This window comes from Moschus berezovskii, chromosome Y (genome assembly GCF_049115385.1).
Source record: "Moschus berezovskii isolate FMDL1 chromosome Y, NW_MosBer_1.0, whole genome shotgun sequence".
Lineage (NCBI taxonomy): Eukaryota > Metazoa > Chordata > Mammalia > Artiodactyla > Moschidae > Moschus > Moschus berezovskii.
This window is the reverse complement of record NC_142489.1, coordinates 49,376,816-49,392,621: the sequence shown is the minus strand read 5'-3', so window position 1 is coordinate 49,392,621 and position 15,806 is coordinate 49,376,816.

Here is a 15,806-nt window from a genome sequence, read left to right as displayed (position 1 = left end):
TCTCAGGACAGTGACAGTGGAGAGCTCTGGGATCGCTTAGAGCAACATAACCACGGGAAAGAAAAACAAAAACAAATGTGCCTAACTGTAATTTCCAGCAGAGGAAAAAATCAGATACACCTGTCCACCATCATTGAGGTGGACCTAGGAGGAATGTCCGGACTGTATCACTTGCCCTATGATAAGGACAAAGCTTTAATTGTCTGAGGATGATCTGACAGGTCTAAGGTGACGTAACAACCTAATCCATGGGAACACCAGAGACCAAAATGCATAAAAAGTCCTTTCTTGAGATAATTCTCTATGACCATATACTGAAAACAGACACTCACAGAACCGAAGATTGCACATTCAGTTCAGTTCATTTCAGTTCACTGGCTCAGTCGTGTCCGACTTTTTGAGACCCCATGAATCACAGCACGCCAGACCTCCCTGTCCATCGCCAACTCCCGAACTTCACTCAAACTCATGTCCATGGAGTCAGTGATGCCATCCAGCCTTTTAATTCTTTGTCGTACCGTTCTCCTTCTGCCCCCAGTCCCTCCCAGCATCAGAGTCTTCCAGTGAGTCAACACTTCTCATGAGGTGGCCAAAGTATTGAAGTTTCAGCTTTAGCATCAGTCCTTCCAATGAACACCGAGGATTGATCTCCTTTAGAATGAGCTGGTTGGATCTCCTTGCAGTCCAAGTGACTCTCAAGAATCTTTTACAAAATATCAAAGATGTGCAAATAGGCCTCAATTTATGGCCCTGTCCTCCACGGAGGCAGAGAGGAATGTTTGTATCAGACCAAGGCAGAAGGCACGAGGCTGCTGTTATATCAGCCCCAGAGACCACATCTGCCATCAAGCTCTGAGCAGGCTGCCAGTTGTTAACCATGTCTTCCTGGGTTCATGCTCAGTTCCCATAGGTCAGGAGGGTCAAAATATGAGTTCAGCACCCCTCTGGAGACACATGGAATTCTTGCAAAGTTTACATGCATCAGCAGGGTCAAAATATGAGTTCAGCACCTCTCTAGAGACACAGGGAATTCTTGCAAAATTCAGGGAAATATGAATGGCCTGCCTGTTGTAGTTTATGAAAAGGTTTGTCATGGGCTGGCACATTACCCTACACACCTGGAAAGGTAGAAGTTTACACCCTCAGTCCAAAATCACTGTTGCATAATGGAGTTATGATGTGGTACTGCAAAAGAGAAGCAGACATAGCTGCCAAAGTAAGTCAAGTAGACATTGAAACCATTTGATTTAGAGCAGCTGCTAAGTGACACCCAGTGAAAAATGCTCAACTTAGATTGTGAGATGGAGAGGGAGATATGAAGGTGTTCCGAAAGGGAGGGGATATAGGTATATCTATGCCTGATTTATTTTGAGTTCTGACAGAATACAGCAAAATTCGGTAAAACAATTCAGTTCGGTTCCGTTCAGTTCAGTTGTTCAGTCATGTCCGAATCTCCGCGACCCCATGAATCACAGCACGCCAGGCCTCCCTGTCCATCACCAACTCCAGGGTTCACTCAAACTCATGTCCATAGAGTCGGTGATGCCATCCAGTCATCTCATTCTCTGTTGTCCCCTTCCCCTCCCGCCCTCACACTTTCCCAGGATCAGAGTCTTTTCCAGTGAGTCCACTCGTCGCATGAAGTGGCCAAAGTATTGCAGTTTCAGCTTTAGCATCAGTCCTTCAAATGAACACCCAGGATTGATCTCCTTTAGAATGGACTGGTTGGATCTCCTCGCAGTCCAAGGGACTCTCAAGAATCTTCTCCAGCACCACAGTTCAAAAGCATCAATTCTTCGGCGATCAGCTTTCTTCACAGTCCAAATCTCACATCCATACATGACCACGGGAAAAACCATAGCCTTGAATTGACGGACATTGGTTGGCAAAGTAATGTCTCTGATTTTTAATATACTATCGAGGTTAATCATAACTTTCCTTCCAAGGAGTAAGCGTCTTTTAATTTCATGGCTGCAATCAGCATCTGCAGTGATGTTGGAGCCCAAAAAATAAAGTCTGACACTGTTTCCACTGTTTTTCCATCTATTTCCCATGAAATGATGGGACCAGATGGCTTGATCTTTGTTTTCTGAATGTTAAGCTTCAAGCCAACCCTTTCACTCTCCTCTTTCACTTTCATCAAGAGGCGTTTGAGTTCCTCTTCACTTTCTGCTGTATGTTATCTGCATATCTGAGGTTATTGATATTTCTCCCAGCAATCTTGATTCCAGCTTGTGCTTCTTCCAACCCTGCATTCCTCATGATGTACTCTGCATATAAGTTAAATAAGCAAGATGACAATATACAGCCTTGACGCACTCCTTTTCCTATTGGGAACCAGTCTCTTCTTCCATGTACAGTTCTGACTCTTGCTTCCTGACCTGCATACAGGTTTCTCAAGAGGCAGCTCAGGGGTCTGGTATTCCCATCTCTTTCAGAATGTTCCACAGTTTATTGTGATCCACACAGTCAAAGGCTTTTAAACAATTACCCTTCCATTAAAAAATCAATAAGAGAAATAGCAGATTGATGTACCACAATATTTTCTTGTGGTTTAACTGATATTGATGATAGAGAAGAGAAATCATATCAAGTTAGGGCACTTGTATCAGTAACTATCTGAACGGTAGAACGCTTTAATATGAATGGCACAGTTAAACTTCTGCAGTCTCAAAATATATTTGCTCCTCTAATTTCAGAATGGAAGTCAGAATTATGATCACCCATATTACCCATTGCTTTAATATGCTTCTTCTTATCTAGGAATAATAAAGATACTGTAGAGACATTTTTATGATCAACTCTTCTTTTGATTGTTACTAAATGTGAGGATAACCTCGTTCAAAATATGGTTATGATAGAACTGAAACTAAGGGGAGCATGGGAAGATGGTGGAGGAATAGGACAGGGTGACCACTTTCTCCCCCACAAAATCAGCAAAATAACATTTGAACACTGAGTAAGTCCCATAAAACAACTTCTGAATACCGGCAGAGGACATCAGGCACCCAGAAAAGCTGCCCATAGACTTCAAAACGAGGTAGGAAACAGCATAAAAGATAAAGAGATACAAAAGAGGGAGGAAGGGAACTCCGTCCTGGCAAGGGAGGCTTAAAAAAAAATAAGAGAAGTTTCCAAGCACATGGAAACACAGGCGACTCTGTGGATAGGCTTGCAACCTCAGAGGGCCACATAACTAGGAGAAAAGAGACATAAATAATTAAAGCCCACAGACTAAGTGTCCAGAGGAAACTCTCAGCGGAGAAGTGGTGCAGATGCCCGCACCCACCACTAGCAGATGGGGGCTGGGCAGGGAGGCGTGACGGCAGCGCTTAGAGAGAGGACCGGGCCTGAACACCCCGAGGGCAAGCTGAGCGCTCTAACGGGAGCAAAGCAGACTGTGCAGCGAAAAGCCCCAACCGAAGACTCTTCCAGTCCAGCTCACAGAACAAAGGACTGAGCAAAGCAAGCCGGCTGTGGGCGGCTCATCCCCCAGCTCCTGCCGGGACAGGCATGGAGGGCAGCCAGCACCGAAAGGGGCAGCTGCAGCCCCAGAGAGGCTTCCCATACCAAGCTGAAATCAGGCTTCCTTGCTAACCAAGACTTCTTGGGTTTGGGCCGGTCAATATTTACCTGAGAAAGTGCTCCGGTTGTACTACCACAAAACCAAGCAGCAGGGACCGGGGAGGGGATAAGCCACGGCGACCACGCTCAGCAAACGCCTAATCACCTGAGCTGCTCAGACCGGGGAAGGCACAAAACACAGGCCCAGCCAAGTCTGCGCTTTTGTGGAGTACTCGCGGACCTGAACCTGAGTCGCTCAGACCTGGAAAGTGCATGCAACCCAGCGCTGGCCGGGGACAGCACCTGGCGGACAACCTAGACCCTGAGCAGCATAAACAGGAAAAAGTCACACGCTGCGAGCGGGTGCATTCCCACAGTAGTAGAGACACTGTGAGCACTCCCCACAGATGCCAGTGATATTTATTAACAGCGTTCCTCCCTCCCCACGGCAGGATCGAACAGGTGAGCAGGTGTCCACCACCACCCCCTGGTGTCAGGATGGGAATTAGACACTGAAGAGACCAGCAAACAGAAGAGATTTTACAATAGAAGTAACCGCCTTGGAGGTAACAGAGGGAGAAGTCTTGAGCCTACTGCAAGAATAAGACAAAACCAGAGGCAGAGGCTTAAGGCCAAATCCTGAGAACACCAGAGGCGTCCTGTTCCAGGGTACATTAATTGATAGGTGCCCATCAAATGCCTCCATACATAAACTGAAAAAAGGCACAACCCAAGGGTCAACAAGTTTTGGTGAAATAAATACCACACAAATTCGCCAGCAACACAAGAAAACAGCCCTGAGCTTCAACATACAGGCTGCCCAAAGCCACCCTAAACCACTGACATCTCAAACTCATTACTGGACTCTCCACTGCATTCCAGAGAGAAATCCAGCTCCACCCACCAGAACACTGAAACAAGCAAACCAAATTAGGGAACCTTGACAAGTCACCCATCCAACCCCACACACAATGAGGTAACTACATAATAAAGAGAACTCCACAAACTATGAGAGGACGGAAAGGCCATCCCAAGCACAGTAATATAAGCAAGACGAAGAGGCAGAGAAACACCCAGCAAGTAAAGGAACAGGATAAATGCCCACCAACACAAACAAAAGAGGAAGACATAGGGAACCTACGTGATAAAGAATTTTGAATTTTAATTGTGAAAATGATTCAAAATGTGGAAAGCAAAAAGGAGTTACAGATAAATAAAGTGGAGAAAAGGATTGAGAAGATGCAAGAAATGTTTAATAAGGAATTAGAGGGGGGGAAAAAGTCAATATACAATGAACAGTGCAATAGAGGAGATCAGAAACAATTTGAGGGAACAAACAGTAGAATAACGGAGATAGAAGACAGGATAAGTGAGCTAGAAAATAGAATTGTACAAATAAATGAAACAGAGATGGAAAGAGAAAAACAAATTAAAAGAAATGAGGACAATATTAGAGATCTCTAGGACAATGTTAAACGCCCCAACATTCGAATCATACGAGTCCCAGAAGAAGAAGACAAAATGAAAGACCATGAGAGAATACTTGAGGAAATAATAGTTGAAAATTTCACTAAAATGGGGAAGGAAATAATCACCCAATTCCAAGAAACCCAGAGAGTTCCTAACAGGATAAACCCAAGGTGAAATAACCCAAGTCACATATTAATCAAATTAACAAAGATCAAACACAAAGAAAAAAATATTAAAAGCCGCAAGGGAAAAACAACAAATAACACACAAGGGGATCCCCATAGGGATAACAGCTGATCATTCAAAGGAAACTCTTCAGGCCAGGAGGGAATGGCAAGACATATTAAAGTGATGAAAGTAAGTAACCTACAGCCCAGATGACTATACCCCGCAAGGATCTCATTCAAATATGAAGGAGAAATCAAAAACTTTACAGACAAGCAAAAGCTGAGAGATTTCAGCACACCAAACCAGCTCTGCAACAAATATTAAACGATCTTCTCTAGACAGGAAACACAGAAATGGTATATAAACTCGAACCAAAAAAAAAAAAATAAAGAAAAAGGCAATGGGATCATACTTATCAATAATCACCTTAAACGTAAATGGGTTGAATGTCCCAACCAAAAGACAAAGGCTGGCTGAATGGACACAAAAACAAGACCCCCGTATATGTTCTCTACAAGAGACCCACTTCAAACTAGGGACACATACAGACTGAAAGTGAAGGGCTGGAAAAATAAATTTGACGCAAATAAAGACCAAAAGAAAGCAGGAGTAGCAGTACTCATATCAGATAAAATAGACTTTAAAACAAAGCCTATGAAAAGAGACAAAGAAGGAAAGTACATAATGATCAAAGGATCAATCCAAAAAGACGATATAACAATTATAAATATTTATGCACCCAACATAGGAGCACCACAATATGTAAGAAAATTACTAACAAGTATGAAAGGGTAAATTAACAATAGCACAGTAATAGTGGGAGACTTTAATAGCCCACTCACACCTATGGATATGTCAACTAAACAGAAAATTAACAAGGAAACACAAATTTTAAATACAATAGACAAGTTAGTCCTAATAGATCTCTATAGGACGTTTCACCCCAAAACAATGAATTTCAACTTTTTCTCAAGTGCACACAGAAGCTTTTCCAGGATAGATCACACCCTGGGCCATAAATATAGCCTTGGTACATTCAAAAAAAATTGAAATCATTCCAAGTATCTTTTTTGACCACAATGCAGTAAGATTAGATCTCAATTACAGGAAAAAAAACTATCAAAAATGCCAACATATGGAGTCTGAACAACACGCTGCTGAATAATGAACAAAACATAGAAGAAATCAAAAGAGAAATCAAAATATGCATAGAAATTAATGAAAATGAAAACACAACAACCCTAAACCTCTGGGACACTGTAAAAGCAGTATTAAGGGGAAAGTTCATAGCAATACAGGCACACCTTAAGAAACAAGAAAAAATTCAACTAAATAACCTAACTCTACATCTAAAGAAACTAGAAAAGGAAGAAATGAAGAACCCCAGGGTTAGTAGAAGGAAAGAAATCGTAACAATTAGGGCAGATATAAATGCAAAAGAAACAAAATAGACCATAGCAAAAATCAACAAAGGCAAAAGCTGGTTTTTCGAGAAGGTAAATAAAATTGATAAACCACTAGCCAGACTCATCAAGAAACAAGGGAGAAGTACAAAATCAATAAAATTAGAAATGAAAATGAAGAGATCACAACCGACAACACAGAAATACAAAGGAATATTAGAGAATACTATCAGAAATTATATGGCAATAAAATGAATAACTTGGAAGAAATGGACAAATTCTTAGAATAGTAAAACCTTCCAAAACTGAACCAGAAAGAAATAGAAAATCTTAACAGACCCATCACAAGCACAGAATTAGAGACTGAGATTAGAAATATTCCAGCAAACAAAAGCCCAGGCTCAGAGGGCTTCACAACTAAATTCTACCAAAAATTTAGTGAAGAGCAAACACCTATTCTAATGAAACTCTTTCAGAAAATTGCTGAGGAAGGGAAACTTCCAAATGCATTCTATGAGGCCACCATCACGCTAATCCCAAAACCTGGTAAAGATCTCACACAAAAAAAGAAAACTACAGGCCAATATCACTGATGAACATGGATGCAAAAATCCTTAACAAAATTCTCGCAATCAGAATCCAACAACACATTAAGAAGATCATACATCATGACAAAGTGGGCTTTACCCCAGGAATGCAAGGATTCTGCAATATCCACAAATCAATCAATATAATACACCATGTTAACAAACTGAAAAATAAAACTCATATGACTATCTCAATAGATGCAGAGAAAGCCTTTGACAAAATTCAAGATCCATATGATAAAAACCCTTCAGAAAGTGGGAATAGAAGGGACATATCTCAACATAATAAAAGCTATATAGGACAAATACACAGCAAACATGATCCTCAATGGTGAAAAACTGAGAGCATTTCCCCTAAAATCAGGGACAAGACAAGGGTACCCACTCTCACCACTACTATTCAACATAGTTCTGGAAGTTTTGGCCACAGCAATCAGAGCACGAAAAAGACATAAAAGGAATACAACTTGGAAAAGAAGAAGTAAAACTTTCAGTATTCGCTGATGACATGATTCTCTACACAGAAACCCCTTAAGACTCTACCAGAAAACTACTAGAGCTAACCAATGAGTACAGTAAAGTTGCAGGATATAAAATCAACACAAAAATCCCTTGCATTCCTACACAATAATAATGAGAAAATAGAAAGAGAAATTAAGGAAACTATTCCATTCACTGTTACAATGAAAACAATTAAATACTTAGCAATATATCTACCTAAAGAAACAAAAGACTTGTACATAAAAAACTATAAAATACTAGTGAAAGTAACCAAAGAGGACACTAATAGATGGAGAAATATATCGTTTTCGTGGATTGGAAGAATAAATATAGTAAAAATGAGTATACTACCCAAAGTAGTTTATACATTCAACGCAATACCTTTCAAGCTACCAACGATGTTTTTCCCAAATCTATAACAAATAATCTCATAATTTTTTGGAAATACAGAAAACCTTGAATAGCCAAAGCAATCTTGAGGAAGACGAATGGAACTCGGGGAATTAATCTGCCAGACTTCAGTTCAGTTCAGTTCAGTCGCTCAGTCGTGTCCGACTCTCCTCGACCCCATGAATCACAGCACGCCAGGGCGCCCTGTCCATCACCAACTCCCGGAGTACACTCAAACTCATGCCCATCGAGTTGGTGATGCCATCCAGCCATCTCATTCTCCGTCGTCCCCTTCTCCTCCCGCCCTTTCAGGCTCTACTAAAAAGCCACAGTCATCAAGACAGTATGGTACTGTCATCAAGACAGGATGCTACTGTCATCAAGACAGAAATATAGATCAATGGAACAAAATAGAAAGCCCAGAAATAAGTTCACTCCCCTATGGACAACTTATCTTTGACAAAGGAGGCAAGAATATAAAATGAAGAAAAGAGTCTCTTCAACAAGTTGTGCTGGGAAAATTAGTCAGCCACTTGCAAAAGAATGAAACTAGTTCACTTCTTAAGACCACACACAAAAATAAACTCAAAATGGATTAGAGATCTAAATGTAAGACCAGAAACTGTAAAACTCCTAGAGAAGAACACAGGCAAAACACTCTCTGACATAAATCACATCAGGATCCTCCATGACCCACCTCCCAGAATACTGGAAATAAAAGAAAAAATAAACAAATGGGACCTAATTTAAATAAAAAGCTTCTGCACCGCAAAGGAAACTATAAGCAAGGTGAAAAAACAGTCTTCAGAATAGGAGAAATTAATAGCAAATGAAACAACTGACAAAGAATTAATCTCCAAAATATACAAGCAGCTCCTACAGCTCAATTCCAGAAAAAAAAAAAAAAATGACCCAATCAAAAAATGGGCCAAAGAACTAAACAGACATTTCTCCAAAGAAGACATAAAGATGGCTAACAAATACATGAAAAAATGCTCAACATCCCTCATAATCAGAGAAATGCAAATCAAAGCCAAAATGAGATACCATTTCACACCAGGCAGAATGGCTGCTATCCAAAAGTCTACATGCAATAAATGCTGGAGAGGGTGTGGAGAAAATGGAACCCTCTTACACTGTTGGTGGGAATGCAAACTAGTACAGTCACTATGGAGAACAATGTGGTGAGTCCTCAAAAAATGATCCAGCAATCACACTCCTGGGCGTACACACCGAGGAAATCAGAATTGAAAGAAAGACATGTACTCCAATATTCATTGCAGCACTGTTTATAATAGCGAGGACATGGAAGCAACCTATATGTCCATCTGCAGATGGATGGATAAGAAAGCTCTGGTAATATACACAATGGAGTATTTTTCAGCCATTAAAAAAATGCTTTTGAGTCAGCTCTAATGAGGTGGATGAAACTGGAGCCTATTATACAGAATGAAGTCAGCCTGAAAGGAAAACATCAATACAGCATATTAATGCATATATATGGAATTTAGAATAATGGTAGCCTTAACCCTGTATCAGTTCAGTTCAGTTCAGTTGCTCAGTCGTGTCCGACTCTCTGCGACCCCATGAATCACAGCACGCCAGGCCTCCCTATCACCAACTCCCGGAGTTCACTCAAACTCATGTCCACAGAGTCGTTGATGCCATCCAGCCATCTCATTCTCTGTCGTCCCCTTCTCCTCCCGCCCCCAACCTTTCCCAGAATCAGAGTCTTTTCCAGTGAGTCAACTCATCGCATGATGTGGCCAAAGTACTGCAGTTTCAGCTTTAGCATCAGTCCTTCCAATGAACAGAGTCTTCTCCAACACCACAGTTCAAAAGCATCAATTCTTCCGTGATCAGCTTTCTTCACAGTCCAACTCCCACATCCAGGCATGACCACGGGAAAACCCATAGCTTTGACTAGATGGACCTTTGTTCACAAAGTAACGTCTCTGCTTTTTAATATACTATCTAGGTTGGTCATAACTTTCCTTCCAAGGAGTAAGCGTCTTTAAATTTCATGGCTGCAATCAGCATCTTCAGTGAATTTGAAGCCCCAAAAATAAAGTCTGACACTGTTTCCACTGTTTTTCCATCTATTTCCCACGAGACATCAAAAGAGACATAAGTGTGTAGAACAGCCTTTGGGACTCTGTGGGAGAGGGTGAAGATGGGATGATTTGAGAGAATGGCATTGTAGCATGTACATTATCATATGTGAAATGAATCACCAGTCCAGTTTCGACGAATGATACAGGATGCTTGGTGCTGGTACACATGGATGACCTGAAGGTAGGATATGGGGAAGAGGAAGTTGGGCTGGGGGTTCAAGAGGGGGAACACATGTAAACCCAGGGCAGATTCGTGTCAGTGTATGGCAAAACCAACCAATATATTAATGTAAAGTAATTTGCCTCCAATAAAAAAAATAGATAAATAAAATGAAAAAAACAATAAATAAAATAAAAATAAAACTATAAAAAAAAAGAACTGAAACTAAAACCAAAGTGGAAAAAAATATTGCGTAACTCTTTCAACCAAGAAGATCAGAAAAATGAAGAAAAATGGATTCCTTTATTCATAAAATGTTCAGTTCAGTTCAGTTCAGACGCTCAGTCGTGTCCGACTCAATAGTATCAAATAATCCTTTTCCATTAGTAGTTTTAAAAACTTACATAGTCGTAGAAATTATGATCCTCAAGTAAAATATGCTATAAGTCTACGATAAATGTCATTTAAATACTATTAGTATTTGAAATTTTTCCAATTATTTTTTTTTGGGGGTGTCAAAAGAAATTTAAGCCATTTTTATTAATCTGGCCAAAAAATGACAGAGAGAAGACATCAGCAAATGCTCAACACTGAAAACAGATTGATTTTATTCTTTCAGTCAAAGATGGAGAATCTCTATACAGCCAGCAAAAACAAGACCAGGAGCTGACTGTGGCACAGATCATGAACTCCTTGTTGCAAAATTCAGACTGAAATTGAAGAAAGTGGAGAAAACCACTATACCATTCAGGTATAACATAAGTCAAATCCCTTATGACTATACAGTGGAAGTGAGAAATAGTTTTAAGGGACTAGATCTGACAGACAGTGTGCCTGATAAACTATGGATGGAGGTTCATGACATTGTACAGGGGACAGGAATCAAGATCTTCCCCCAGAAAACGAAATGCAAAAAAGCAAATTGGCTGTCTGAGGAGGCCTTACAAATAGCTGCGGAAAGAAGGGAAGTGAAAAGCAAAGGAGAAAAGGAAATTGATACACATTTGAATGTAGAGTTCCAAAGAGTAGCAAGGAGAAATAAGAAAGACCTTCTCACTCTCAGTGATCAATGCAAAGAAACAGAGGAAAGCAATCGAATGGGAAAGACTGTACATAAAAGATCTTCAGGACCCAGAAAAACACGAAGGTGTGATCACTCACCTAGAGCCAAACATCCTGGAATGTGAAGACAAGTGGGCCTTATTAAGCATCACTAGGAACAAAGTTAGTGTAGGTGATGGAATTCCAGGTGAACTATTTAAAATCCTAGAAGATGATGCAGTGAAAGTACTACACTCGATATGTCAGCAAATCTGAAAAACTCAGTGGTGGTCGCAGGACTGGAAAAATTCAGTTTTCATTCCAATCCCTAAGAAAGGTAATGCCAAAGAATGCTCAAACTACACCATAATTGCTCTCATCTCACTTGCTAACCAAGCGATGCTAGAAAGTGTCTTTAAAAACTAGAACATGACTTGGCCCACAGAGGCCCGTAGAGTCATATCTCTGTTCTTTCCAAAAGTATGTACAGATGTGAGAACACCAAGGGATTACTGACTGTGAACTGCTCTGCTGGGGAAGACTTGTGAGATTCTTTTGAACTTCAGGAATACCAAACAAATGAATTGTATATAAAATCATCTTTGAAGACTCATTGGAAGGGCTGATGCTGAAAATAAAGCCCCGAAGCTTCGTCCACCTGAGGCAAAGAGTTGACTAATTAGAAAGACCGTGATCTTTAGAAAATGTGGAAAGCAGGAGGATCAGTGGGTGAGAGAGGATGAGAGTTTTGGATTGCATCAGCGATTCATAGGACATGATCTCAGGGAAACGATGGGAGACAGTGAGGGGCAGAGAGGACTGATGTACTAGAGTCCAAGGGGATACAAAGAGTCAAATATGGCTTAGTCGCTGAAGAACAACAGCATTTCAGTTAACAACATTGGTCTTGCAGGATGGCAGTTGGTTCCAAAATATCAGAACAATAGGAGGACAACACCACTCTCTCCCCAGCAAATCATCTAAGCATCGACTGCACATGGAAGAACTGCCAGAAAACAAACTGGGAACACTGTTGACTGGTCCAAGTTACCCAGAAGTCAAAATGTTTTTTCCAAAGGAGGTAGAGAAAAATAAAGAGACACAAACAAAGACAAAATATTTAGGGGCTGAGGTTGGTCTCGGAGAGGAAGTTTTAAATGAGGAGAGCTTGCAGACAATTGTAAAATCTCTCAGGACAGTGACAGTGGAGAAGGCAGGGATCGCTTAGAGCAACATAACCAAGGGAAAGAAAAACAAAAGCAAATGTACCTAACGGTAATTACCAGTAGAGAAACATCTCAGATACTCCTGTCCACCATGATTGAGGTGGACCTGGGAGGGATGCCTGGGTTCTATATTCTGCCCTATGATAAGGACCCAGCTTTAATGCTCTGAGGATGATCTGACAGAGCTAAGGTGATGTAGCAACCTAAACTATGGGAACACCAGAGGCAAAAATTCAAAAAAAGGACCTTTCTTGAGAGAAGTCTCTATGGCCACATAGTGAAAACAGACACTCACAGAACAAAGATTGCACATTACAAAATATCAAAGATGTGCAAACAGGTTGCCATTTATGGCCCTTTCCTCCAAGGAGGCAGAGAGGAATGTTTTCATCAGACAGAGGCAGAAGGCACGAGGCTGCTCTTATATCAGCCCCAGAGACCCAATCTCCCACCAAGCTCTGAGCAGGCTGCCAGTTGGTAAACCATGTCTTCCTGGGTTCATGCTCAGTTCACATAGGCAAAGAGGGTCAAAATATCAGTTCATCACCCTTCTGGAGACACACGGAATTCTTCCAAATTGTCCTTCCGGAAAAGCCAACAATGAAGGAAATTTACATGGCTGAAAACAGCCTGGAGTTAAAACTACCCTCCAGGTCATCCCCACCATTCTATGCAAAGCAAAGAACTCTCTCACCTGAAGAAAAAAAAAAGGACATTAAGGCTGATTACACCCAGCTTCCAGCAGGTCCAGCCTATGCCTGATCTCCAAAATTCCTTGACCCAGCCATTTAAGTGATAACTACTCCAAACAACCTTGGAGAAGAACAGATTCCCTTAAGACAGTGACTTTCCACATATTTGCCTATATATATGCATACTACTTTATTGGGTTTGTGCAGCAGCTCATTAATATGACTGCTGCTCTTTCTTGCCTAATTAAAGGTGATCTGTTCCTGAAAAGTGCCAGTCTCATTCTTTTTCTGAACCTTGACTTCACTTACTCTCTTACCCTACAACAAACCAAGTGGCTGGGACCTGATAGGTACATAAGATGCATGGCCTACCTTAGACAGTACCTTGCCTGCCACACAGTTGCCTGAGCAATTTGGATCTGGGAAGGAAAGAAAGCATATAACCGATCATGTTTAGCTCCCTTGCAGAGCACCTGAGAGCCTGAGTGGCGTAGACATGGGAAGGGCATGAAACACAAGGCTCACTTTGGGCAGTGCCCTCATGGATCACTCAGGACCCTGAGCAGTGTGAACCGAGAAAGTCCATGTCACCTACTGCAGTGGCAGGCCCACTGTGGTCCATCAACCTTAAGCACCCCGACCCATATATCGCATCAGTATTTATTTTCAATGTCCTACCCTCACCACTGCACCACTGAGCAAGTGAAGTCATATAAGGGCCTGCTGACCCCTAGTGTTATGGTGCAAACTAGTCATGTGTAAACTTGTCAGGGAGGAAAATTGCAAATGAGGAAGTAAAAAATTAGCAAGAAGGGTGAACTAGCCCAGAACTGACAGGTGCAATAAATTGAAAATCTGAAGTTAATGCAGAAAATGTGCAATTCAGGACAACAATAGCTTTTGATAACAAGTCAGTTAGTTTGTCCTTCAGTCCAGTTGGTTCGTAGTAACCGACTCTATGTGACCCGATGAATCACAGCATGCCAAGCCTCCCTGTCCATCACCAACTACCGGGATTTACTCACACTCATGTCCACTGAGTCAGTGATTCCATCCAGGTATCTCATCCTCTGTCATTCCCTCCTCCTCCTGCCCCCAATCTCTCTAAGCCTCAGATCCTTTTCCATTGAGTCAACCCTTAGCATGATGTGGTCAAAGTATTGGAATTTCACCTTTAGCATCAGTTTTTCCAATTAACTCCCAGGATTGATCTCCTTTAAGATGGACTGGTTGGACCTCCTTGCAGTGGAAGGGTGGGAAAAGAGACCATCTGACACTGATCTGACACCACTAAGCTCACAGTAACTCTAGAGAAATTGCTGGATTATTTTTTATTTTATTCATGTTTTTATTAATGAAACTTTTTATCTATTCTTTATCATTCCCTTACATTCATTTCTATATACTACATTACAAGTTTGAGAATTACTTTGGCTTCTATCATTTTTCAAGTTTATAGTACTTTATATAGATAGCATGTTAAAAGCAGAGACATTACTTTGCCAACCAAGGTCCATCTAGTCAAGGCTATGGTTTTTCCAGTGGTCATATATGGATGTGAGAGTAGGACTGTGAAGAAAACTGATCGCCGAAGAATTGATTCTCTTGATCTGTGGTGTTGGAGAAGACTCTTGAGTGTCCCTTGGACTGCAAGGAGAGTCAACCAGTCCACTCTAAAGGAGATCAGTCCTGGGTGTTGATTGGAAGGACTGATGATAAAGCTTAAATTCCAATACTTTGGCCACCTCATACGAACAGTTTACTCCCTGGAAAAGACTCTGATGCTGGGAGGGATTGTGGGCAGGAAAAGAAGGGGACGACGGAGAATGAGATGGCTGGATGTCATCACCAACTCGACGGACATGAGTTTCAGTGAACTCCGGGTGTTAGTGATGAACAGGGAGGCTTGGTGTGCTGTGCTTCATGGGGGCACAGAGTCAGACATGGCTGAGCGACTGAACTGAATTGAACTGGACACTTGTTCTACTCAAATTCTTCCAGAAATTTGCAGAGTAAGGGAAATTTCCAAACTCATTCTATGAGGCCACCAACACCCTAACTCCAAAACCAAAGATCCCTTAGGAAAAGAAAACTACAGGCCACTAACACTGATAGACATAGATGCAAATATCCTTAAAAAAATCTTAACAAACAGAATCCAAAACCATTTTAAAAAGATCATACTTCATTACCAAGTGGGCTTTATCTCAGGGATCCAAGGATTCTTTAATATCTGCAAGGTAATCAATGTAATACATCATGTTAACAAATTAAATGATAAAAACCGTATGATTATCTAAAGAGGCAGTGAGGTCTTAGACAAAATTCACCATTCATTTATGACCAAAAAAAAAAAAAAAGAAACAACCCTCCAGAAAGATGGAATATAAGGAATATACCTCAACTTAATAAAAGTTACGTTTGACAAACCCACAGTAAAGATGATCCTCAATGGTGAAAAATTGAACGCATTCCCCCTAAAGTCAGGAA